Source organism: Neomonachus schauinslandi, chromosome 7, assembly GCF_002201575.2.
Source record: "Neomonachus schauinslandi chromosome 7, ASM220157v2, whole genome shotgun sequence".
In the NCBI taxonomy this organism is placed as follows: domain Eukaryota; kingdom Metazoa; phylum Chordata; class Mammalia; order Carnivora; family Phocidae; genus Neomonachus; species Neomonachus schauinslandi.
Window position 1 is genome coordinate 119,169,700 of NC_058409.1, and position 24,093 is coordinate 119,193,792.

Below are 24,093 nucleotides of genomic sequence, written 5' to 3' on the forward strand. Positions count from 1 at the left end.
TTTTACCTTTTGTGGCTCACAACTCTTGGCTTTGCTTGAGTAGCAATGCATAACCCACAAAACTAGATTGTCATTAATTCGCATCATCATTCATTCACATAATTTCTTGTGAGTCTAGGCATTTTGAGATAGCACCAAAAAGTATTGGACGGGGAATTAGCAATCCTGGAATCTAGTCTTAGCTTAAGCTTTAATAAGTCGCATGCCCTTAGCCAAGTCTCCTAATTTGATTGTTCAAAAATCTAAATATTCTTTCCAAATCTTACCACTCTCAGCATCTGTGAAGTTGAGAGGAATATGTTCTCAAAAGCGTGACATGCTCTAGGCATGTATTTATTTTCATACTCATACTTTCATATTTTTGGTTCATATGTCCTTTTCAGTGGTAAAGAAATCATTTGATTAAATAAAGGCATTCCAAAGGGCTGTGTTGCAGCTCTGTCCTGTGTCTTTGGATTCTCTAGAAGTGAATGAAAAAGAGAATTTAAAGAAGAGGAGCCAATTAGAAGAGATACTTTGCATTTATTCCCATGAAGAAGGAAACTAGAGTTCTTGCCCAGGTCTGAGTATTTGAGTAATTTTTCAGTGAGCAGGAACCAGACCCATCAACATATCCTCTTTGAATATTTATGGTTGTTCTATATCTTGTCCTTGTGGAATTTCCTGAGCGAAGAGATTGTATGTTTGACCCTTGAAGAAGATAATGTGATCTCAGAAATATGCTATTTGGCATCCTAAGAAAGTCCAGATTTAAAGTATCAGCCTGGTCACTTGCTAACTTCTTCCAAATGTCCAGCTGTTATCATTACAATATGTTCATGTCTTGGTCTTGAGAAGTATAGTTTATAACAATGTCACAATGGCAGAATAGTTGGTAAGGATGTTTTTTCTGCATATTTGACTTGTTAAAGAAAAACAATTTTGGGGAAGTGATGGTGAGGGTGGAGAAACATATTTTCATGGTGATGAAGCCACAGCAAATTTCCAGAGGAAGACAAGCTGCCACTCTCTTGACCTTTTGAGATTCCCCAGGAAGTTGAATTCTCCATCAGTTTGCTACTTCATAGGAATGAGATCTGATTTTAAAAACTAGGCTGGTATATTGTAAGTATTTTCTTTCATAGGAACTGCGTTGAAGGTGATCCTCAAACTACTTGGTGCACAGTATGAACTAAGATATTAATTTACTTTCATTTCCAGTTTTCTGATGGTCTTTACCTAAAAAAAAAAAAAAAAAAGACAAAAACAAAAAACCCCAACTCAACTGGATTGAATTTTGGCTGAGTTGTGCCTCCTTTGAATAATATTTCCATTTGGTACTTACTGGGATACTCAGAAAACCTTAAAATCTTTAAAGGGTCATGTTTCCTCTATGGAAGCAGAAAGGTACTTTTGACTTCCTGGGGGGGTCCCTTTAAAAAATCTTTATCCAAGTAAACTATATGCACATCAGAAAAATACACATAGCATCAGTGTAAAAATCATTAAATTTTCAGATACTGAACACAACTGTGTAACCAGCACTTAGATCAAGAAACAAAACACTGTCAGCACCATATAAACCCCCTTGTGCTCTCTTCTAGTTCCTAGCTCCTCTCCCCACCAACGGTAACGATGATGTTGACTTTTTTTTTTTTAAGATTTATTAATTTATTTTAGAGAAAGAGACTGACAGAGAGAGCATGAGCGGGAGGGGCAGAGGGAGAGTGAGAGAATCTCAATCAGACTCTGTGCTGAGCACGGAGCCACTGACATGGGGCTCAGTCTCAAGACCATGCGATCACGACTTGAGCTGAAACCAAGAGTCCGATGCTTAACCGACTGGGCCACCCAGGCGCCGCTATGGTGTTGACTTCTAACAGCATAGACTACTTTTGCCTGTTTTTATACTTTCGATCATGTTTTGGTCATATTAAAGACATTATTTGCTATGTACTCTTTTGGATCTGACTTATTTTATTCAACATTATGTAAATAAGAGTCATTGTGTTATATATAGGTGCTAATCATTCATTCTCATTTCTGAATGATGTGTAAGTAGGCAGCATTTATCAATTTTACTCTTGATGGAATTTGGGTATTTCTGTATTTTTGGCCTTAATGAATAGATTGGCTCTGAACATGTGAGGACATGTCTTTGGTGAATAGATGTATGTATTTGAGCCGTATGTATACTTAGGAGTGGAATTGCTAGGTCATAAAATTTGCATAAGTTTAGCTTTACTAGATACTGCCAGTTTTCCAAAGTCGTACCATTTTACTGTTTCATCCTTGGTTTCTTTTGACTGGTATTCCCGAAGGTGCAACCGAGAAAAGGTAGTTGAACTAATGGCTCTGATATTAAAACTGAATTGTGGTAAAAGGCAGACCCCTGCTGAATATACCTTTCCTCCTCAAGGGTCTGATCTTTCCCTAACTCTTATTTAATGAAATCATAAATTCCCGTCCCTCTCTTGTTCAACTGAAGGTAACACTTAAATGATGTTGTTTCGAGGTTCACTTATGAGATATGAGGTGGTTTAAAATCATTTTTAAACTGTCTATACTAAAGAAAAATGGAAAAATGTGCATCTTTAAAGATTACCCCTCTCTGACTAGTGTCCAAAAAATGTTGAATGGAACCGATTTCTTAAAAAATTTTTGATGGTCTTTATTCAATTTGCTTCTAGCTTCTGCTAAACAGACAAAGCAAAATGCAGAAATATTGGAACAGTCCTTATTTAAGGAAAAAATGATTTTCAGCAAGGGAAACAACATAACACCTATGAAAACATACTGCCATAACTGTCTGAAAATATTTTTGAAGGAACTAGAATGAATTTGAACACTACCGTACAACAAGGACATTTACTGTAAGAAAAGACACCCATCTAATGTTCTTTGGACAGCTTTCTTAGAGAGACTGGAGCATTCCAAAGTACTCAACTAAATATTTCTAAATGCTTAGGATATAAACATTACTGTTATGAATTAAACAATTATAAATGTATAAATTAAAGCAATTTAGTGTTTGTTATAGCCTGCATATTAATTTTATTTTTATAAATTTTTAAAAAAAGATTTTTAAAATTTATTTATTTGATAGAGAGAAAGAGAGACCACGAGTAGAGGGAACAGCAGAGGGAGAGGGAAAAGAGACTTCCTGCTGAGCAGGGAGCCGTGGGGTTCGATCCCAGGACCCCGAGATCATGACCTGAGCCGAAGGCAGATGCTTAACTGACTGAGCCACACAGGTGCCCCTGCATATTAATTTTAGTTAAAATATTATGGAATAGGGGCGCCTGGGTGGCTCAGTCGTTAAGCATCTGCCTTTGGCTCAGGTCATGATCCTGGGGTCCTGGGATCAAGCCCCGCGTCAGGCTCCCTGCTCTGCAGGAAGCCTGCTTCTCCCTCTCCCGCTCCCCCTGCTTGTGTTCCCTCTCTCACTGTGGCTCTCTCTGTCAAATAAATAAATAAAATCTTTAAAAAAAAATATTATGGAATAGAGTGCTCCTATGTGTTATATAGGCATCAGTCCCTTAGGTGATCTACAATTACACTGTTTGGTCATATTTCTTATTTGACCTAAAGGATAATTTTATTATATCCAGGAGTCCTAAGATATATATCTTCAACTTCATTTTCTCACCTATTACTGTAGGCATGTAATTTATTTCGTGTAAGTTTCTTGGTTCAGAATATAATATGTAATTAAACATGGCTTCTTTGCAAAAATAAATCATATAGATTCCGGGTATATATTGTATTATGAATGAAAATGCCCCCCCCCAAGTGTGTATTGTGTGGTATGACTCTGTGTGTAAACACACACACACACATGCATATCAAGCCTTACAGTGTGAAGTAGGGGAAGTTTATTTTTGTAAAATCAGGGCACCGTAGTATAGCTGAAAGGACCCCTGAGCTCTGCTCAGAGGTTTGGATTTTGTGCAACAAACAACAGCAAGCCAATTAAAGGTTTTCATAGAGGAATGAGATCAGAGGTCCTTTAGGAAGATGATTCTGGGAGGAATTGGATGCAGGAAGAAGATTTAGAAGCCCAAACTGGCTCATGTAACAGAACTCCTGAAAGTCATAATCATCTTTGTAGAACATTATGAACCATTGTTATATTAAACTTAAAACAACTAAGAATATCAGTTCATGCAATAGATATCATCTCATACCAAATTCTAGTGTAGATGAGCTACAGGTATGTCAAACTTTTAAGAAAAATGCAAACACATCCTACTGAGAAAAATCAATCCATGAATTGTCGCACCTTGTGGAAGTCTTAAAACCACCCATATTTGATTTAAAAAGATGTCTCTGTGGGTGGCTGGATGGTGCAGTTGGTTTTAAGTGTCTGACTCTTTGTTTCAGTTCAGGCCCTGTTCTCAGGGTTGTGAGATCAAGCCCTGCATCAGGCTCTATGCTCAGTGCGGAGTCTGCTTAAGACTCTCTCTCCCTCTCTCTCAAGTAAATAAATCTTAAAAAAAAAATGATGTCTCTGCCCACCTCTTGGAACCTCAGTGTTCTACAGGAGTAAACCTTGAGAATGGTTCATTCCGCTGTTTCCCTTGGCAATGAGAAACATAAGAAAATAAGGGATATTGTGAAGGAGTTGACAAACGGTGAAGGGTGAGGGGGAGAGGAATGCTAAAATGTTAGTAACTGTTACGTAGAAATCCTTTTTAATGAAACCAGAGCTTACATTCTGATTTGGGATTGGTGGTAAATCTTTCATGTTTGATAATCTTCCTTTTTACATTCTTATTTTAAAAAAAGCAATTGCATGTTTATAGGCAAAAGCAGATAGAGACAGCACTCTCAGAAATCACATTTGTCGTAGCTCAGTGTTCATGCTTGATTGCTAGTGTTCAAAAGCATGGAAGCTTATGAGTTAGGCTTTTGGAAAAACCTACCTCCTCTCTTAAGACAAAATGTTCTGTAAAGCGTACACCCCACACTTCTGCATGACATTAATAAATAAGTCTTTAATTATGCTTATGTGCCTCTATTCTTGCGAGGCAACCAGCAATATACAGCAGAGCTGGAAAATCCCAGGTGGCTTATGGTTAATGACAAAGGAGCATCAGCAGCACTGAGTAATGAGGTATTTAAAGAATGATACAGCCTAATTTTTGTTAAGCCACTGCACAGGCAAATGACTTGCCTGGACAGGTAGTTATGCATCGACCTTAATGATAATTGTGCACAAAACAAATTAAAAAAAATCCCACCAGAAAGTTTTCAGCACAACCGTGGCCAGCTTGCTTGAGCCCAAAGCCAGCTTAAGAGATTTGTGGATTCAACTGTCTTATAGTGTTTGCAAAGTAGCACATGAGCTTTGGCCCACTAGAGGGCTTCTTCACAGAAGAAAGTAGCACATGAGCTTTGGCATAGCACCGAAGTTGTAATTCTGTACACAAGGTGTACGTTTGAAAAGGACAGAGGCAGTGTGTTTTGATGAGTGAGGAGTCAGAGGGACTTTGGTCTCAGTCCTACAAAAGACTGATCATCACCTAAGGCAAATCCTTGGTTTTGCTTTCCTCCAAATGTAACCATGTCATGTTCAGAAGTTGGTATAACACAGCCTTTAATATAGCTATTTTAAAGCTTACCTCCTGACTTTTAAGGGGTTTGTATCTTAAATTCCTTCACCTGATCATGTAAACTCTTGTGGGCATAAATAGGAAGCTAGTTATAAAAATGCATTGAAAACAAGAATGTTGTATATAAGGGAAATATTACTGGAAATGTTAAGTCATCTCTTGAAACATCGAGCACACCAAGAATTGGCTTTGATCTGCCTCAAAAAGCAGGAGGTTGTAACTTTCAAAGAAAATTCTCATAAGAGATATTAGGATAGAAAGGGCCAAGCTGTATGTATAATTATTAACTGGGGCCAGTTTGTTTTATTATAAGGCTTGCTCTGCCACCGTGAAGTAGGTTTCAGCATGGCCTGAAACTGCATAAATGATGGTGAAAGTAAATGAAATAGATGTACTCCTCCTTACTTTTAGAAAGGTGAATTTAAAATCATATACATAAGGTTCAATAGTGGAGTCAGGATGTGCCTCATAGTCCATACTCTAAGGAAACCATATCTAGAGTTGAACATTTTTATCTTGGCACATGAAGACTTCAGGAAAGGGATTGAGGAAAAATAACTTTTGATATTTGTAAGACATAGAGATGAGATCTGAGTCAAGGTTAAAGGCTTTTTATTATATATATATATATATATATATATATATGCATTGTGTGTATAACCATATATGTATATGTTTGTGTATATAAAATATATAACATGTACAAAAGTTTTATACATAGGGATGTGCATATATATGTGTGCATGTTTATGTAGTATAATAAATACAGCACAGTGACAGTAATCATATATTGGAAAACAAAATGGGAAAACTGACAAAATCCCTTGGGAGTGATTTTGAGGGACCAGTGACACTTTAAATATATTCATATAAACCTTTAAATTTTCCTTGAAAACTAGAATAAGCAAGGCTTCAAGATATTTCCCCATGTGAATTAAGACAAGCAGTAGTGTCTTTGGAGAAGAGATTTAGTGCAATCTTAACCTCACATTCAACTTGTATTTTAGGGTAATTTTTTGAAAGAATACATCAAAGCATGTGAAACTGGTGCCTAATTATATTATCATTAGTATACAGTAGATAGTGTTATCATTCTTCATAAAGTACTACGAAATAAGTATGTTGAGAATATTTAATTATGTGGATGAGTGAAATAATAAAGGAAAATTGCTAGTTAATTGCTTTCCTTAGAAATGCTATTAGGGGTGGCAATTGCCTAGCACTCTCATGATGCATCCTACAGAAATATGCTGTTGGGCTGCTCTCTGCAGAATTATTCTGGGGAAACTAGGAGGGAGAACTAGGACTTGTTTGTATCCATTTTGTTCTTTATTATTTATTCTCTGTAATGTACCATTGCCTCTGGGAAGCCTTCCCTGACTTCAGCTGGAAGAACTTTCTATGAGCCCTGAACACTTGGCCTGTACCTCTGTTACGCTTCTCAGCACATGGTATTTTAATTATTATTTCATGTGTTTGTTTCTCCTTCCAAACTGGGAACTCATTAGAGACATGACTATGTATTATTCTTCCCAAGCCCTAGCTCAGGGCCTGGCACAGAATAGGTGGTTGATGCAGATTGTGAAATTGAAAAGTCTCTTCTCATAGAACTAAAGGCAATGGCTTGGGAAAGTGGGTCTGAACCAAAGGTTCTCTCATTTTTTCCTCTCATGAGCATCTGAAACAATCTCATTACCTTTAAGAAGAATTGCCTGAAGAGATTCAATCTGTTGACAGACTCCTTTGCTTCCTTATTTTCTCTAAATGAAAAAGAGAGGAAGGAAGGAAGGGAAAGAAAGAAATGAATTTTTTTCTCTTTACATTTCATCTCGTTGGAAAAACATCACTTGAAGGCTGTGACTGTTTAGAAAAGTAGAACCATCTATAATTCAGGATCAGTTGTCTTTTGTGGATGACTGACATTATCTTGTAAATATATATACTCTGTAAATATGTCTTTTGAATTTCCCCATTTACTCTAACATGTTATAGATTGGGGTGGGTGTTCTATAAAATAGGTGATCCTGATGCCTTCTCAATATAAATTTCTAGGATCCTAAGAAAATGTATATAATAACTTTCTCTCAGTTTTTTTTTTTCTCATATGCATTGCAGACTCTGGCACCCATCTCTTCTCAAGGGTACATATCTAAAGGGTACATGCCTAATTTAAAAAAAAATCTTATTTGGAGTCAACAAGGGAAGAGGTATCACCACAAGTACACCTAGCGTTTAAGAATGAGAATGAGAAAATGGACTTCATTGAGGAACTCATGCCTCTAATCAGGGAAAAAGCAGAAAGTTGAAAAAAAAAGTTAAAATAGTAGAACTGTAGGTAATTAAAAATGGTAGAAAATAAAAATTTGATTCTGAAGAGGTCTGCTAAGGATCAGTTGCAGATAATAAGTGAAATAGTAGCTTAGAGAAAATCTGTCAGTTTTGAGAAAAGGAGGAATGTGGTATGTAAATTACCAAAACCAGAGAAATAAAGCAGAGACAGTGTTCAGCAATGGTGGCACAGGAGGATAACCTTTGGATATAAGGAACTAGTATCTTAGATTGGAAATTATCTTCCCTCCCTGCCTGCCTATCTCTTGCGGACTAAAGCAAACACTTGAGGCAGCACTTAAGGAAGAAAGTAGGAAAATGAGAGCATATTGCCTACACACACATACCCATATACACTAGAGGGCTTTAAAGCCAGAGAGGTAGCTGTCAATGGGTTACTTTGCAACTGACCTGGCCTCCTGGCCTTCCCTCTCTCTTTTTAAAAGTAATCTCTACACCCAATGTGGGGCTTGAACCTACAACCGCAAGATCAGGAGTCATATGCTCTACAGTCAGGGCCATCCAGGTGCCCCCGACCTTCTCCCTAAATGAATGCCTGGCTGCGTAGTCCAAATGTATGTGTGTGGGGGGGGGGGGGGAGTTGTGGATTACAGACATAAAAACCGAGACAAAGACAAAGTTAGAAAGTACCAGAGACATAGAAAATGGCAAGAGTGTTTGTTCATTTTTTCCTACAATGTGTCAATTATATCCCAGTTGATGTTGTCTGTAAAGGACAAGAAAATGAAATGCCAAATGGCTTAATATGTAAATCCCTAAGCATTTGCTTACATTTCAGAGATTTATTTTGACTATCAGGCTAAATGTCAAAAGTTTTCTAATCACATTTGGCTTATAGACTTGCATTGGGATTTCATGTCATTTTTGTTCTTCAGTTTCTTGACTTATATGAAATATCTGTAATTTGTAGCTAACAGGTCCTATGGGATACTATGACAGTCTGGATAAAAACCACTGCATTGGAAAAAATAAATTGGTACAACAGTGTGTTGCACGAAGATCCTTTTCTTGGCTTTTCATTCCCCACATATTTGTTTTCTTTAGTGTCCCGTATATTTAAGATGTTTCTAAAAAGAACTTAACCTGGGGTGCCTGGGTGATTCAGTCAGTTAAGCTTCTGACTCTTGATTTCTGCTCAGCTCATGATCTCAGGATGGTGAGATCGAGCCCCAGGTAGGGCTTCTTGCTGGGCGTGGAGCCTGCTTAAGATGTTCTCTCTCTCAAAAAACTAAAAACTAAACAATAAATAAAAAGAACTTAACCTGCTATATCAATATGATAATAAATGAGCATCCTTTATTTTATTTGACTTGGTCCCATTCCAACCCTGTAGCACGGACTTTGTTTTTATAATTTTATAGATAAGGAAACCGAGACCCATATAGTTGAAGCAGGTTTCCTGAAGGCTCACTGCTGGTCAACTCAGTGAACCACTTTCCACTACACAGCATTATTGACTATCAGTCCTAAGTCATTTGAAGCTTGGAGTCATGCAGTCCAGGATTTTGCTAATTCAGCTGATGATGGGAATGGCAATCATGAACAGATAGCATTGTTTCCACTTAAGCTGATTACGGCTTTAATTTCATATTTTGTTTTCTTTCCCTTTAGTACATTCTGATGGCAAATCTAGAAAGCTCTTTCTCAGTAGGCCAAATTGCCAGATTTAAGCTCTAAAGCAATTTTTGAATACTTTGCTGTATATGTATATTTAGTAGCGGCCATTGTTTAACCCAGAAATTTGACCCCTTACTTCCTATTTTACAAGAGACTTAATGTCAGGAAGATGATTTATGGTGATAAGGGTAGATGTCGTTCCTATGCTCTTTGATCTTAGCGTTGAAGCAGTGTTCTGACCCTTACTTCAGAGTTCCTGTGGTCTACCCAGGACAGTTAGTAGAAGAAAATGTTATCTTGGGTTCTTGGTGAAACTTTTAGACCTAAGACTTCATAATTTTTTTCAGTTTCCATCTGCAAAAATGAAGATGCTCTTCACTTCTTGTCTCTTTGCTTCACCTCTCACCCTTGCCAAATCCCAGCTGGGGAGAGTGGACAGCATTTGTTTCCTACTGTTGACATGAGATAAATCATGGGGGACACTCCAATACCAAAGCCAATAAGCATCTTTTCAGCTTTGATTCTAGCGTGCAAGGCTCAGAAAGTCACCATTTAGTTGCATAGAAGGGTCTCCATTACATGCTTGGCTTCAGAAGGGCCACGCATGGGGCAGACTCTATTGGCGACTTACCTTCCGTGCCAATGTACCCTGCCCCTGGGTGTCAGTCACATTTGGTGTAAAGCAATTATGACAGTCTTGTTGTTCCTTGCCAGTGACTTGTTGGAATGGGCATATGAACCTGTTTTGGAAAATAATCTTTAAGTAATATGTTAGGAAAGTCCTATTGTTATGTGATGTTATATGAGAACAGGATGCTTTGACAGTTATCTTATACCTTGAGGAAAAATATTAAATGCATACCAAGGATGGTTGAACAGAAGATTTGAAGGAGCCTGCATTCTTGATGACATCATTGAGCCACTGATTCAACATTGGGATGGTTTTTCTCTGGTCTTTTTGTTAAATAATGTCCTTGTGGCTTAAGCCCACTAATCAAGTTTTCTGTTATTTGCACTTAAAACTATTCCTTTTTTTTTTTTTTTAAGATTTTATTTATTTGACAGAGAGAGAGAGACAGCGAGAGAGAGAACACAAGCAGGGGGAGTGGGAGAGGGAGAAGCAGGCTTCCCATGGAGCAGAGAGCCCGATGTGGGGCTCGATCCCAGGACCCTGGGATCATGACCTGAGCTGAGGGCAGACGCTTAATGACTGAGCCACCCAGGCGCCCCCTTAAAACTATTCCTAATTGACAGAATATCCTAAAAGGGAATTGTGTATTACATTTTGCTTTTCAAAACTTTAAATTTCACACTATAGAAGTTCTTACATTGTAATTAAAAGTACAGTTTATTCACACAGCAAATGGCATAATCCAATAACACAAAATAGAGAGGACACTTGAATATTATGTTAAGGAACTAAACAAGAAATTAGCTTAGCAAATACATAATGCATGAATGTGCCTTATTGATTCAATGCCAGTTATTTTTAATCCATAAATATAATCCATTATATTTAACCCAATCTTAATTATCATTCTCCTATATCATATTAATGTCAGTATTTATAACAAAATTTTTTTTAAAGATTTTATTTATTTATTTGACAGAGAGAGACACAACGAGAGAGGGAACACAAGCAGGGGGAGTGGGAGAGGGAGAAGCAAGCTCTCCGCTGAGCAGAGAGCCTGATGCGGGGCTTGATCCCAGGACCCTAGGATCATGATCTGAGCTGAAGGCAGACACTTAATATGATTGAGCCACCCAGGCGCCCCAGCAAATTTTTGTATACTCAACGTTTGTAGGTCGATTGAAATATCGATGCCTCCACAAAGCAAGACCATAAATTCAACATATTTAAAATAATATGGTGCTCGTGGAGGCAAATGTGACAGTTAATTCTGGAAAAGCAGGCTCCAAACTTACAGATTACTTAGGTACTCAAGATGTCTGTGGCCAACTTTGTGTATGTGTGTATGTGTCCTTTCTCTGGCCAACTTTGCTCTCTGGTGAAGAGCGAGGGAATAAGAAAATATTTCAAGACCCTAGGATGATGAGCAGAAGGAAAAAATGTGGGAGGTTTGAATATGGCATTAACTAGAAACCGGTATCTAAGCATCTGAACCTGCACTATATGTATATTTTCTCAAGGTCAGCTCACATATTACTTAGGAATGCCTGGCATCAGTACAATGAATAGAACATCTAGCTCCCTGATGCTCAAGTGCTGAAACAACAGTTGTTCTTAGGCCAGCACATTCTCATCCCGAACGAAAGCAAATCCAAGTCTTTAAGGGATTATTAGAGGAAGAATATTATTTTCTCAGTGACTCAAAGCCAGCTGTGAGGGCCTTTAGTACACTTTATGCTTCTTCTGCTCTCCTCTCTTCCACCTTTGGCATGTCTACAATTGGATGAAGTGCTTTTCCTGAAATGGCAATCACTATTAAATCCATTAGCTGGAAACCAAAATGTTTTCCTAATTGTTTAAAGTCTCATTGCGAAAAGGAAGTTTCTATTGATTGCAATATGAGGGGAAACAATCCCAAGTTCATCATTTTTTTCCTTTTTATAAACACAGTCAGATGAGACTGACATACTCAAAGTCATCAGATTTACTTTTCCCAAGATTCTCATTCATCATTAGAAGTTTCTACTCTGGGTTTCTTTGTGCCCGATCATTCTTTAGTTTTTGTTATTTGCTGACCACTTTCTTCTTGGGCTTGTCTTGTATGCTGTGTATCTTTGCCTTGTCTTCAAATTTTTTTTATTAATTTGCAATTATTTTTAACAGCAGTTCTTTGAACCATCATTCTGTCTTTTAAAAAATTAGTTGGCTGGGCCCTACGCCCAGAATACGGCACTTCTTTTCTTTCTTTTTTTTTTTTTTTTTAAAGATTTTATTTATTTATTTGACAGAGACAGAGACAGCGAGAGCAGGAACACAAGCAGGGGGTGAGGGAGAAGCAGACTCCCCGCCGAGCAGGGAGCCCGATGCGGGACTCGATCCCAGGACCCTGGGACCATGACCTGAGCCGAAGGCAGTCGCTTAACCAACTGAGCCACCCAGGCGCCCCGGCACTTCTTTTCTTCAACAGACATTTCAGCTGCTCTCAAGCACCCACTTTTAGCCATTGCCCAATATTTGGAATCCCGATAATGCCTCTCTTTGGCCATGTCCCTTAGGTATGTATCCCTAGTTCTTAGCATAGTGCCTGACGCTTAGTGGGTGATGTTTAATGTTTCTTGAATGAATGCAAAAATTCAGGTGTTATTTTTTTTTATTTCATCAAAAACTCAATTTGACCAAATAAGTTGACCCAAATAATAGCAATAGCAATAACAATAATAATAATAAAACAGTCAGAATGAGGGGTTCTGCTGTGGTTACCCAGTATCTCATTTGGTTTAGGCTCTCAGCCTCTTTAATAAAGCTCTGCTTCTCTCCTCACTGAACCAGGAGAGTTGGACAATTTCTGAGCAAAGAGGAAAAATGTTTTTCACTTAAAAGTGCTTATAATCTGGGGCGCCCCTGGGTGGCTCAGTTGGTTAAGCATCAGACTCTTGATCTCAGCTCAGGTCTTGATCTCAGGGTCATGAGTTCAAGCCCTGCATTGGGTGGGGGTGGAGCCTACTTAAAAATAATAATAAAAATAAAAAATAAAAAGCTTTCCAAAAGGTACTTATAATCTGATATGACATAAATTCCAATAAATGTGACATTACCAACTAATATGCCTTATAACTTTGATATTTGTAAATGGAGCTATAGACAGATTCTACCAAACGTTTGTTTCATAGACTCTAGCTATCTTATTCACATTGAAGGAAAATTCATCTTGCTTACAGAAAACTTAAAAGACTGCTAGTCCAGAACATTTTCATAGGGGTAATGGAAATTATGGATTGGCTGAAGACTGGATTTAATCAGATTGTAGTAGTGTACTTAGCAGGCAGTATTTAATTTCTCCTTAGATCATTAGTTACATAGTTTATCATATTGAGAGAAATCGCTGTATTTGATAACATAAAATTGAATTTCATTTGGCAATCATGATGAAGTACAGAACAGCAAGTATGCACTCCTTTTCCATGGTGTTGACATTCAGGTATCATCAGTTTTCTTAGTGCTTTAAATTATATGCTGGAGTGGCTACCAGAGTACTTGAAAGGAGAATAAATAGAGATTTACTGATTCCAATTTGGCAGTAATTTTGCAGGAATGAGGATAGGCTGTTACAACATTCTAATAGTAAAACTCCAAAGGGTTTTCAGTATAATCTTTATGTTTTAAACAGTGCTTAGTTGTTGAACTAAGATACCATGTGCTCTTGCAATTGTCTTTGAGCTTCATGCATTGGATAATCCTTTAGCATAATGAGTCCAGAGGGATGAATTAGCTATCTTTTTAGCTCTTTCCTAGAAACAGTCCCTAGAAACTAGAGGAAAAATTTACCGAAAGACTGATGAAAGGTAGTTTGGTCCAATTGTGTGGTTACAGTTCCAAAGCAGGTACCTTGATTGACACTTGTGTTCTGTTTCCTTGATGTTAGCAATGAGAATTGCTATACAGACCTTTTAGATTTGGGAGGCAAACAGAACAAAATGGAGAACCACTCCCTTTGCTTTATTAGATTTAACTTATCTGGGGCTGTAGAAATTAACTTTTTGTTAAATTTGTTTAATGATCTTCTGTCTTTGTTTGTTCTACCTACCCACTGTGTGGCAATTTCCTTGAGGGCAAAGACTGTCTAGCTCAATCCATGTAACCCATAGCAGAAACCAGTAGGATCACCAGGTTCTTCCCTGATGTTCTACTTTAACTTTCCTTTTTAAACCAAAAGGAAAAAGGAAAAAAACTAGATAGCAAGGTGGATTTTAAAACACCGTCAATATTTTCGTCTCAATGCTCCTAGGACGGAGACAGGATTTTTGCTTTGGGGCTGACCATTTCTGGGTCTTGGAAGGGATTCCTTTGTGAGCACTCTGAGTTTGACTGAGTCAAACCAAGTAGCATGTATCGAGTACTTATTATGTGCTGGCACTGTTCTAAATGGTAGTAACTTGTTTAAGCCTTAACAACAACCCTATGATATAGGTACTAATACTTCATTCTGTGAATGAGGAAACTGAGGTACAAGTCACACCATTTAACTGGTAGACCTGGGATCTGAAACCAAGAAGTCAGAGCATGTATTAATAGACTATCTCAGCTACTTCCTCATTTGTCTTGGAATGGCTCCCAACAGTGCCAAAGGAATCCGACAGCACCTGTTTCAGACAAGGATTTTGAATGTTATGTTTTATAACATAAAAAGCCATCCCATGGAGGAGGCTATATCTCTTCAGAAACTGTATGTATGTATGTATGTATGTATGTATATATGTATGTACGTATCTAGCTAGCTAGCTGTGTAACCTATTTACTGTGGTAGGCAGAAGAGTGGCCACCCAGAGATGTCTGTGTCCTAATCTTGGAGCCTGTGGGTATGTTGTTACATGGCACGGAATCAAGGCTGCAGATGGAATCAAGATTTTTTTTTAAACATTCCATTTATTTATTTGAGAGAGAGATAGCGAGAAATAGAGCATGAGTAGGGGAGAAAGGGAGAAGCAGGATCCCCACTGAGCAGGGAGCCTGACGTGGGGCTCGATCCCAAGACCCCGGGATCATGACCTGAGCTGAAGGCTGACACTTCACCGACTGAGCCACTCAAGTGCCCCTGAAATCAAGATTTCTAATGAGCTGACCTTAAAATTGGGAGATTATCCTGAATTATTTAGCTGGGCCCAATGTAACCAGAAGGGTTCTTAAAAGTGGAATTGGGAGTCAGAAAAGTCAGCATTAGAGTCATGAAATACGAGAAAGATTTGACTGACACCATTGCAGGCTTTACAGATGGAAGGGGTCACAAGCCTACAATTGTGGGCACCTTCTAGAAGCTGGAAAAGACAAAGAAATGGATTCTTCCTCTAGAACCTCAAGAAAGAATTGCAACCTGCTACATTTTGATTTTAGTCCTATGAGACCCCTGCCAGATTTCTGACCTCCAGAACTGTAAGATAATAAATTTGCATTGTTTTAAGACACTGTTTGTGGTGATTTTTTACATTGGCAATAGGAAAGGAATACACTCAGTTATTTACAGTAAGTGAGGATCTGGTAATTTCTCTGGTGGGCTGGAGATAGACTTGTTACTGATAGGAGACCAAACAAAAATCTAAGAATCTCTATGTCAAGAAAGAACTGACCTCAGAATTTTTTTATTCAAAAGTTAACTCTAAACTTACTGAGATTATGTCAGTGTTGTGCAATGTTTATGATTTTTTGAATGCTCAACACATGGATATAATTCAAGATTGAAAAAGTGTAGAACATACAGTGATAAGCATGTACTTGCTTTTCAATATTCGCTTCTTCAGGCACCAAGGACAGAAACAGGATTTTACTTTGTTTTTGTCTTATCACCTAGGATTTTACCTTATCACTAAGCTACCTACTTTCTCTCAGAGACATTAGTAACACCATGCCTTGCAGAAGTATTTCATGTCTATATGAGCATGTGCTTATGTATAGTCTTTTCCTCTTATGTAATAGTAACAAACTAGACATACTGCACCTTTGCATTGATTTCCATCTCGAAATCAGAAAAAATCTCATGTCATGAAAAATAAGCCACACATGATATGAATGGAATTGGCAGGAAGAGAACTATTCATGATTTTCCACATTTCATAGAGGTATTCTGTAAATTGAAATATATCCAGGGGGAACGCAATAGTAGGGTATATGGTTCATGCAAAACAGGTACTCAAAATGTTATTTAATGAACTAATGAATAAATTTTAGATGACTGGATGGTCAAATTAAGATCCCATTTCCAGGCCATGAGCTTTTTGCAGAAATTCCTGGGAAAAACAACATAAAACCCAGGATTTAAGTTCTGACTGAAACTTGACCCTTCAATCTCAGAGTTTAGATCTGAATGGCAGTGGTAGAAGGTGAGGGCAAAACCAACCTGTCATTTCAAAGTTTGCAGGTGTGTCTGCTTGAGCTGGAGACTTGAATACACCATTAGTAGAAAGAGTTCCTTTGTTAGGGAAACCACAGGACTGGGGTAGTTGGTTTTATAATTACAGAGCTTTGCCCATAATTAGAAAAGTATACATTTGGGAGCTAAGGCTCTCAGTAACTAAACTGCTCTATGTGACAGTGTTGAAAGGTGTTTATGTTCTAGCCAGAGCTGTATCTCTGAACACTGTGCCCTTTAGATAATTTCTAAATTTACCAATACAGAAATAGTTACTTACTCTTGTGAAAATATTTTATGTGTATTCGTTTTCTCCAAATGAAGTTAGTAGCCGAGCTTTGGAAAGGTTGGAGATAAGAAGAGGACACCCTGCCCGGTGTCTTGGATCAGCTTAGATGAGTGATGGATTCTGTAGGGCTCTGGATATAGCCGTATTGTTTCAAGGTCCAGGTGACAATGTATAGCATAAGACTAGGGAGAGGGCTTTTCATCTCACCCTTGGCACAGAGCCCAGCACCTTTCTGACATCAAAGGAGTGGAGACAGAATCTTTGATGTGGACATTTGGTTTCTCACAGTGGGCATCCTCTGCAGTGGCAGCTGGGGATTCCTTCAAGAAGCTTTGTAAGCACGGTTACACATGCACACTCACACACATCATCACACATTTATGTAGATTCTTCATATTTTATATAAACTGAAGTGTACTAGATATAACGTTTTGCTCACTCTACATTGTTTTGTATCTTAAAGGGATTGTCAGTGAAATAAAAAGGGTTTGAGAGTTGATAATGATAAAAAATGTCAATAACATGTACTGAGGAATTACTGTGTGCCAGGTACTATGTGCTTTATGGGTATTTGCTCATTAAGCTCTACAGTTGCTCATTAAGCTCTGCAGCTGCTCAGAGAGTTTCATAGATACCTCACAGAGTAAGGAGCTTCTTGGTTGTAGACGTTTTTAAGCAGATGTTGGTGACCATCTGTTCTAAATGGAATGGAGTAGGTTCCTACTTTGGGGGTGAGTCAGAACAGGTGATTGCTAGATCCTTTCCAAGTATAAGTGCTTAGGATTCCACCAGCTGATGATGGAGTGCAGGGGTGGGTATTTGGAGTGTTCAGTAATGTTTGGCAAGGACTGACGAAGACTTGAATTTCTCTCTTGCTTCAGGGTAGTGATTGGTACAAGTTAGAGGTGATGAGGGCTGTTATTGATGCTGCTTTCACTGACCTGAATCAAGCTCAGAGTGGCCTTGCTCAGAGTGGCATCTGGTCTTCGAGGTTGAGTCTGTGACCATGAGTAAATCAAGTTATAGAGTAAACTGCAAGTCTGTAGAGGAGAAGCTCTGTCTTATTTTTTTCTAAGAATTCTGAGGCTTCTTCAAGTAACAAATATGCACCCAACCTCTTATCCTTTACTTCACAGCTTCATCTCTGAGCTACAATGATGGCTTCAAATGACAAGTTTAGGTCATCCAAATATGTTGTAATACAGTCAGTATGGCAGCACTAATTTGATGCTTGCTGAAAAACAGTTCTTTTAAAGATTTATTTATTTATTTTAGAGAGAAAGAGAGAGAGCGCGAGTGAGCATGAGGGAGAGAGGCAGAGGGAAAGGAAGAATCTCAAGCAGACACGCTGCTGAGCTTGGAGCCCAACACGAGGCTCGATCTCATGACCCTGAGAGATCATGACCTGAGCCGAAATCAAGAGTTGGGCGCTTAACCGACTGAGCCAGCCAGACACCCGAAAAACAATTTTTATCCAGGAGTAGGCTATTAATTTCTTCATTAATTCATCAGTGATTTATTTGTCAGGAACCATTCTTTTTTTTTTTTTTTTCAAATTTTTATTTAAATTCTGGTTAGTTAGCCTATAGTTCAATATTGGTTCCAGGAGTAGAGTTTAGTAATTCATCACTTGCATTTAACGCCCGTGCTCATCCCAACAAGTGCCCTCCTTAATACACATCACCATTTAACCCGTCCCCCGCCCATGTCCCTCAATCAACTGTCGGTTTGTTTTCTTTCCTTAAGAGTCTCTTACGGTTTGTTTCCCTGTCCTTTTTTCCCCCCCGTTCCCATATGTTCATCTGTTTAAACTGTTTCTTAAATTCCACACATGAGTGAAATCATATGGTAATTGTTTTTTCTGACTGACTTGTTTCACTTAGCATAATGCAGTCTAGCTCCAGCCACTTCATTGCAAATGGCAAGATTTCATTCTTTTTGATGGCTGAGTAATATTCCAGCGTGTGTGTGCGCGTGCACATCTGGGCTTGTCAGGAACCATTCTAAATGCTTGCAAAATAATGCTTACTCTTTGGAGGGATAAGCCCTTGAAGAAACAACTTAACTGAATGCTGTATCAGTGCCACAGTGGAGATAAGAGGCCAGTGTGGTGACTGAGGAGGAATGAGGAGGAATGACTTTTAGTGATAGAAGCGTCACGGTGGCAGTCATGGCTCAGCTGGGTTTTGAAGGATGAATAGGATCTGACCAAGCAAAGAAGAGAAAGAAGATATTCAGTTCAGGGAGGTGATAGCTCTGTGGCTTAGAGCTCTGAAGGAATGGCAAACTGCAGGTGGGGGGATGTTCACAGCTTTAGCAATGTGGGGGTGGGGATGGTAGGGTGTGTTTGTGCTGGAACAGCATGTAATTGTGTGTGAAGTAGAGTAATGGAACCCCCTGACATCTGGAATAGCAAGCAGTTTCTGCAGCTATAAAACAAATGTCAGTCTTCACATACAGGCAATGAAGAGGAGGTTGTTCATTTATTTATTTTTTTGTCAGCCACATCCGCACACACAAGATAGCGATCTCCATCTGTGGTGTAATCTTTAAATAGAAATGGAGCTTCCTGCTGAGGGCTCAGGCGTGCTTTCGGTAAGCCCCATTTACCATGCTCTATGACATCTCACTCACAGAGTCTCACCCCAGCTCTGTCAGTGTCTGTGAGTGGTCGGAACATTTCATTCCCACCCAAGATGGTGAGCACCTTCTGGGGAAGGATCACTCCTTAGGATTCTCTGTAGCTTGAATGGATTTGCCTTCAATGTTGACTGAATGACTATATGAATTCCAGTCACAGGCCATCCTGGAGAACCTATGGTTCTCCAATATGACCTTGGTTTTTGCCACTGACCACACCCATCCTCCTTGTCCAGGCTGCCATTGACAGCCCCCAACTCTGCCTCTGTGACCTGTTGGGAAAAACATTCATCTGGAGAAGTTGTTTCAAGCTATGAAACAGTCATTTGATTAAAAAGCCAGTGGTTAAAGTGCTGAAGACTTCCTTTGGGAGGGCTCACCTCCTTTGCAGACCTTTGTAGGGCCCTCCTATCTCTGCTCTTTCCCGAAGAGCACCCCTCACCTCACACTTCTCCAGCAGAATCTGCAAGCTTTGCGTATCATCTAATTTTACCCATCTCTTTGTCCATTCCCTTAGGGCCTTGTTCTCTGAAGTTGGCTAATGGCTAAAGTCATCTGTGCCAAGGTGCTAGAGTCTGGAAATTCAACTTGAACTTTAATAGGACTTGGTTGAAAGAGGGAATTGACCCAAAACCGAGAGAAAGGGACTTTTGACCTTTCTCACATCAAGTACCCATTCTGGACATGGATTCAGAATTCCATTATCCAAGGCAGCTCAGAGTAACTCAAACTCTGTTTAGGCGCTTCGGTGAGCAATTCTCTGACAGCAGATGAAGTTGAGGATAGTAAAATGATTCCTTCTCCTCCCATCACTGGCTGGGAGTTTATTTAAAAAAATATATATATATATATAGCAGGAGACTAATTGTGAATGAAATAAAGGACATCAAAAGAATCTTCCTAATGAACTTAAATACTGATTGTTACCATTAGAAAATGAGTCAGCCTAAAAACACATGTAATTGCAGTCTTCCTGTGTTGTGCGAAGCCTAGAGATTGAAGAACTACATTATTAGCAGGAAAGGACAGGCCATGGTGACATCCATCATAAGGAAGAGATGGTTTTGCCATCACTTACTGTGGCATATGACATTTGCTTGACTGACTGCAAAGCATTTGATGCCCAGGAGGCTGGTCGTGTCTTCCCTACACAGCCAGTCTGTGAGCGGCGAGCATGTGTTACCACTCCTGTTTGGCAAATGGGAAACCGAGGAACTGGAAATTGTAACTAGAATTAAGCGAATCATTAAAGTTTAGGGCAAAATTGTGAGAGAGACCTTGGTGCCTTATTTCTCTTACTGTGCTCTTTTCCCTCCCTTCTTGATGCTTCTTGCTGATTGCATAGTTGTCCTGTTACAACTTTCCTTGAGAGAAAAAGGGTGCTTTTTATACCTCTGTGTGAATGTTAATCATCCTCGTAGAGGGCCCTTGACTATGAAATCTTACCTCTAATAATGATGCAAAAATTTTTTGAAGGGGCTCTCCTAACCCCTAAATTCCTAAAGAGAGTACAGGCATCCATAATTAGCATAAATCTGGTGGAGGGGGAAGGAAGAACGGAACAAAATCTTTCCTGGTGTCCTTGACATCCCATCGCAGACCTGCCTTGCGTAAGGTGAGGTATCTAGGAACAGGTGGAGTAGCAGAGAACAGTTGAGTTTCTTCTGATGACGCAAGTGTGAAGGGCTGATTTGCTAAGTTAATCGAAAGAGATCCTTTCATGGGGTATATATTATGAGAAATTACATGAGAAATATGTGATGCCCAGATTGGGTATTATTGATTAGTAGAATTGATGTCTTAGTTCAGTCAAAATACAATAAACAAAACCAGTTTGTATGTCATTACTTATTCAAATATTTCTAATTATATGGCTTTAGGTAGGTGTTCTTAATCTTATTAGTGCCATGAACTTTGGGGCAGTCTTGTGAAGCCTTTGGGTCAGTCCCTTGACAAAATAGTATTTTTATTTTTATTTTTTTAAGATTTATTTATTTGAGAGGGAGAGAGAGAGCACACATGAGCAAGAGGGGCAGAGGGAGAGGAGAGAATCTCAAGCAGACTCCTCGCTGAGCATCGAGCCCATCATGGGGCTCCATCTCACGCTCTGAGATCGTGACCTGAGCCAAAACCAAGAGTTGGACGCCCCCAGAATAGTATTTTTAATGCATAAAATCAAACACTTAAAATCTCAAAGAAAACCAATACTACTGAAAGACATTCATCAAAATTTTTGAAAATTTGTGATATATGCTTTGTTAATGAATTAAAAACAAGATCTAGTGCACAGATTTGATTTCATAACTTCATAGTAGTGATGAGCACCAATAATATTTTAAGGTATCTGCAACAACTATACTGTGATTTTAAAATATCTGATATTTCTATGGAGGTGAAGTTACAACTACCTGAATACCTGAGGCTACTAGTGACTACTGGTCCATGTTTATAGTGGAATGAAGTGCTATGTTTAATTCAACATTGGTGAAAGTTTTGCAGCAGGCTTCCTGGCTTAACAGTCTGTCTACCTCCTTGAACTGTGTGGTGTTGGAGGGAGAACACAGCCTTTGAATTGCAGCTCTGAGTTCAAGTCTCCATGAAGACTTTACTTCCAGGGTGACTCAGCTATTTTAGTTAAACTTTAGGAATTTAATTTGCTTTTTTTTTTTTTAAATTTGCTTTTTTTAAGATGGGGGAATATTGAATTCTGCATGAAGTTATTGAGCAGACTAAATGATATAATAATGTATATTCAACATCTAGCACAAAGCCTGTCACCAAGAGGGAACTCAGCAAGTAACACCGTAGGCACTTTTTTCCCCACAGTCAAAGGGAAAGTGAAGGAGGTAAGATGATTTGTAAAGGTTAAGTCTTGCATTAAGATCCTGGTTCTGGGCAATTTGCTGCCTGAGATAATGTACATACAGTCTCTTAGTTTCAAAAGAATTTGAGAAGGAAGATACTTTGGAAAATGTATTCCATTTTATGCATCTCTAAACCAAGCCATAAATCTAGCTGTCTAAAATTTCAAGTCTGTAAAATTCAAGCAAGTTTTTGGGAATTAATTGTTAAAAGGTATTTAAATTCCAGTGAAATAAGATACCATTTTAGGATTTGGAATGCTGGCTTTTCTGTTTTATGGTAATATTGAGATTTTAGTTGAGTTCTTATCTTCTCCCATGCAGAACTGAGAGGGGGTAACATGCCAAGGAGCCATGTAGGAGCCCATTTGGAAGAGGACAAAACCCCAGTCTGCTCAGGAGCCTGAGCCACTCCCTCAAGCCAAAGGTCAGAAACAAAGCAGGTACTGGACACAATGGCCAAACTCAGGTGCTTTGCCAACATATTTAAAACGAGTTAATTGAGAAGAAACTTCACATGGTATTTTCCCCAATGAGAACTTCCTGAATTTTAGCTTCTTAAGCTGTTAAGACGTTATTGGATTTTTGGAATTTTTATTGTTAAATATTCCAGATATCTAATCACTGATCATCAGATACCATAGAATCTAGTAAAATTTATTTGAATTTTACAACTTAAAATGTTAACTTTTAAAAAATAGAACATATTGGGTGGTATAAGACGTAAGTATTCAATTTAGTGAAACTTGTTTAAATTTCTATTTTCAGATTTGGGAGGCTACAATCAAGGTCATTTGAGAAGTAAGACCCGGTGTCTTACCATTACCTATGGGTGTCCACATAGAAATTTATAGACATGGGAAAGGCTAGATAATGAGAATGCTCCGTAAAGAGGCACCGTACTTCACCAGGGAGAAATGCATCCAAGTTTCTTCACAAATGTTAAGAAATATGCCTATTTAATTGTATGTTGCATTTTCCATGGTCTTTGCTTTATTCATTTCATGTGCAGTGATTAAAAAGATATATTGTACATTTTATTATCTCTTATGTTTTCCAATAAATATAAACCTGACGTACTTTTTTTCTTTTTCATTCTTCTCAGAGGTGTGGTGAACATCGAATAAGATAATAATTTTGAAATGCTTGTCTTGTCCATTTAAGCTGCTATAACAAAATACTGAGTCACTTATGGATAACAGAAATTTATTTCTAACAGTTCTGGAGGCCAGAAATCTGAAATCAGGGTGCCAGCATGGTCAGGTGAGGGCTGTCTTTCAGGTTATAGATTTCTTGTGCCCTCATTTGGAGCCTTTTTAATAAGGCACTAATCACCTTCCAAAGACCCCACCTCCTAATACCATCACTTTTAGGGGTAGGAATTTGACATATGGATTTTGGGAGGACACACTCTGGGAGACTGTGATTTATAAGAATTATATGTTTGGTCATTCAGATGACCAAAATATACAGTAGTCCCCCTTCTCTGCAGTTTTGCTTTCCACAGTTTGTTACCTGAGGTCACCCGTGGTCCAGAAGCAGATGATCCTCCTCCTTACGTGTTATCAGAAGTTCAGTGGGAGCCTAATCCTACGTCACGGTGCTTACATCATTCCTCTCACTTCACCTCATCATGTAGGCATTTTGTCATCTCACATTATCCCAAGAAGGAGGGTGAGTACAGTACAATAAGACGTTTTTAGAGAGAGAAA

General features: G+C 38.6%; 1 long non-coding RNA gene across 1 annotated transcript in view; it reads left to right on the forward strand.

Moving 5' to 3' along the window:
- LOC110586230 overlaps window positions 1-23,409 on the forward strand; it is a 104,825-nt gene extending 81,416 nt beyond the window's left edge. The window contains exons 3-4 of the long non-coding RNA XR_002480683.1: window positions 22,706-22,824; window positions 23,150-23,409. This is a non-coding gene — a long non-coding RNA (uncharacterized LOC110586230). The remainder of the gene's footprint in view (window positions 1-22,705; window positions 22,825-23,149) is intronic.
- The last annotated feature ends 684 nt before the right edge of the window (window positions 23,410-24,093 follow it).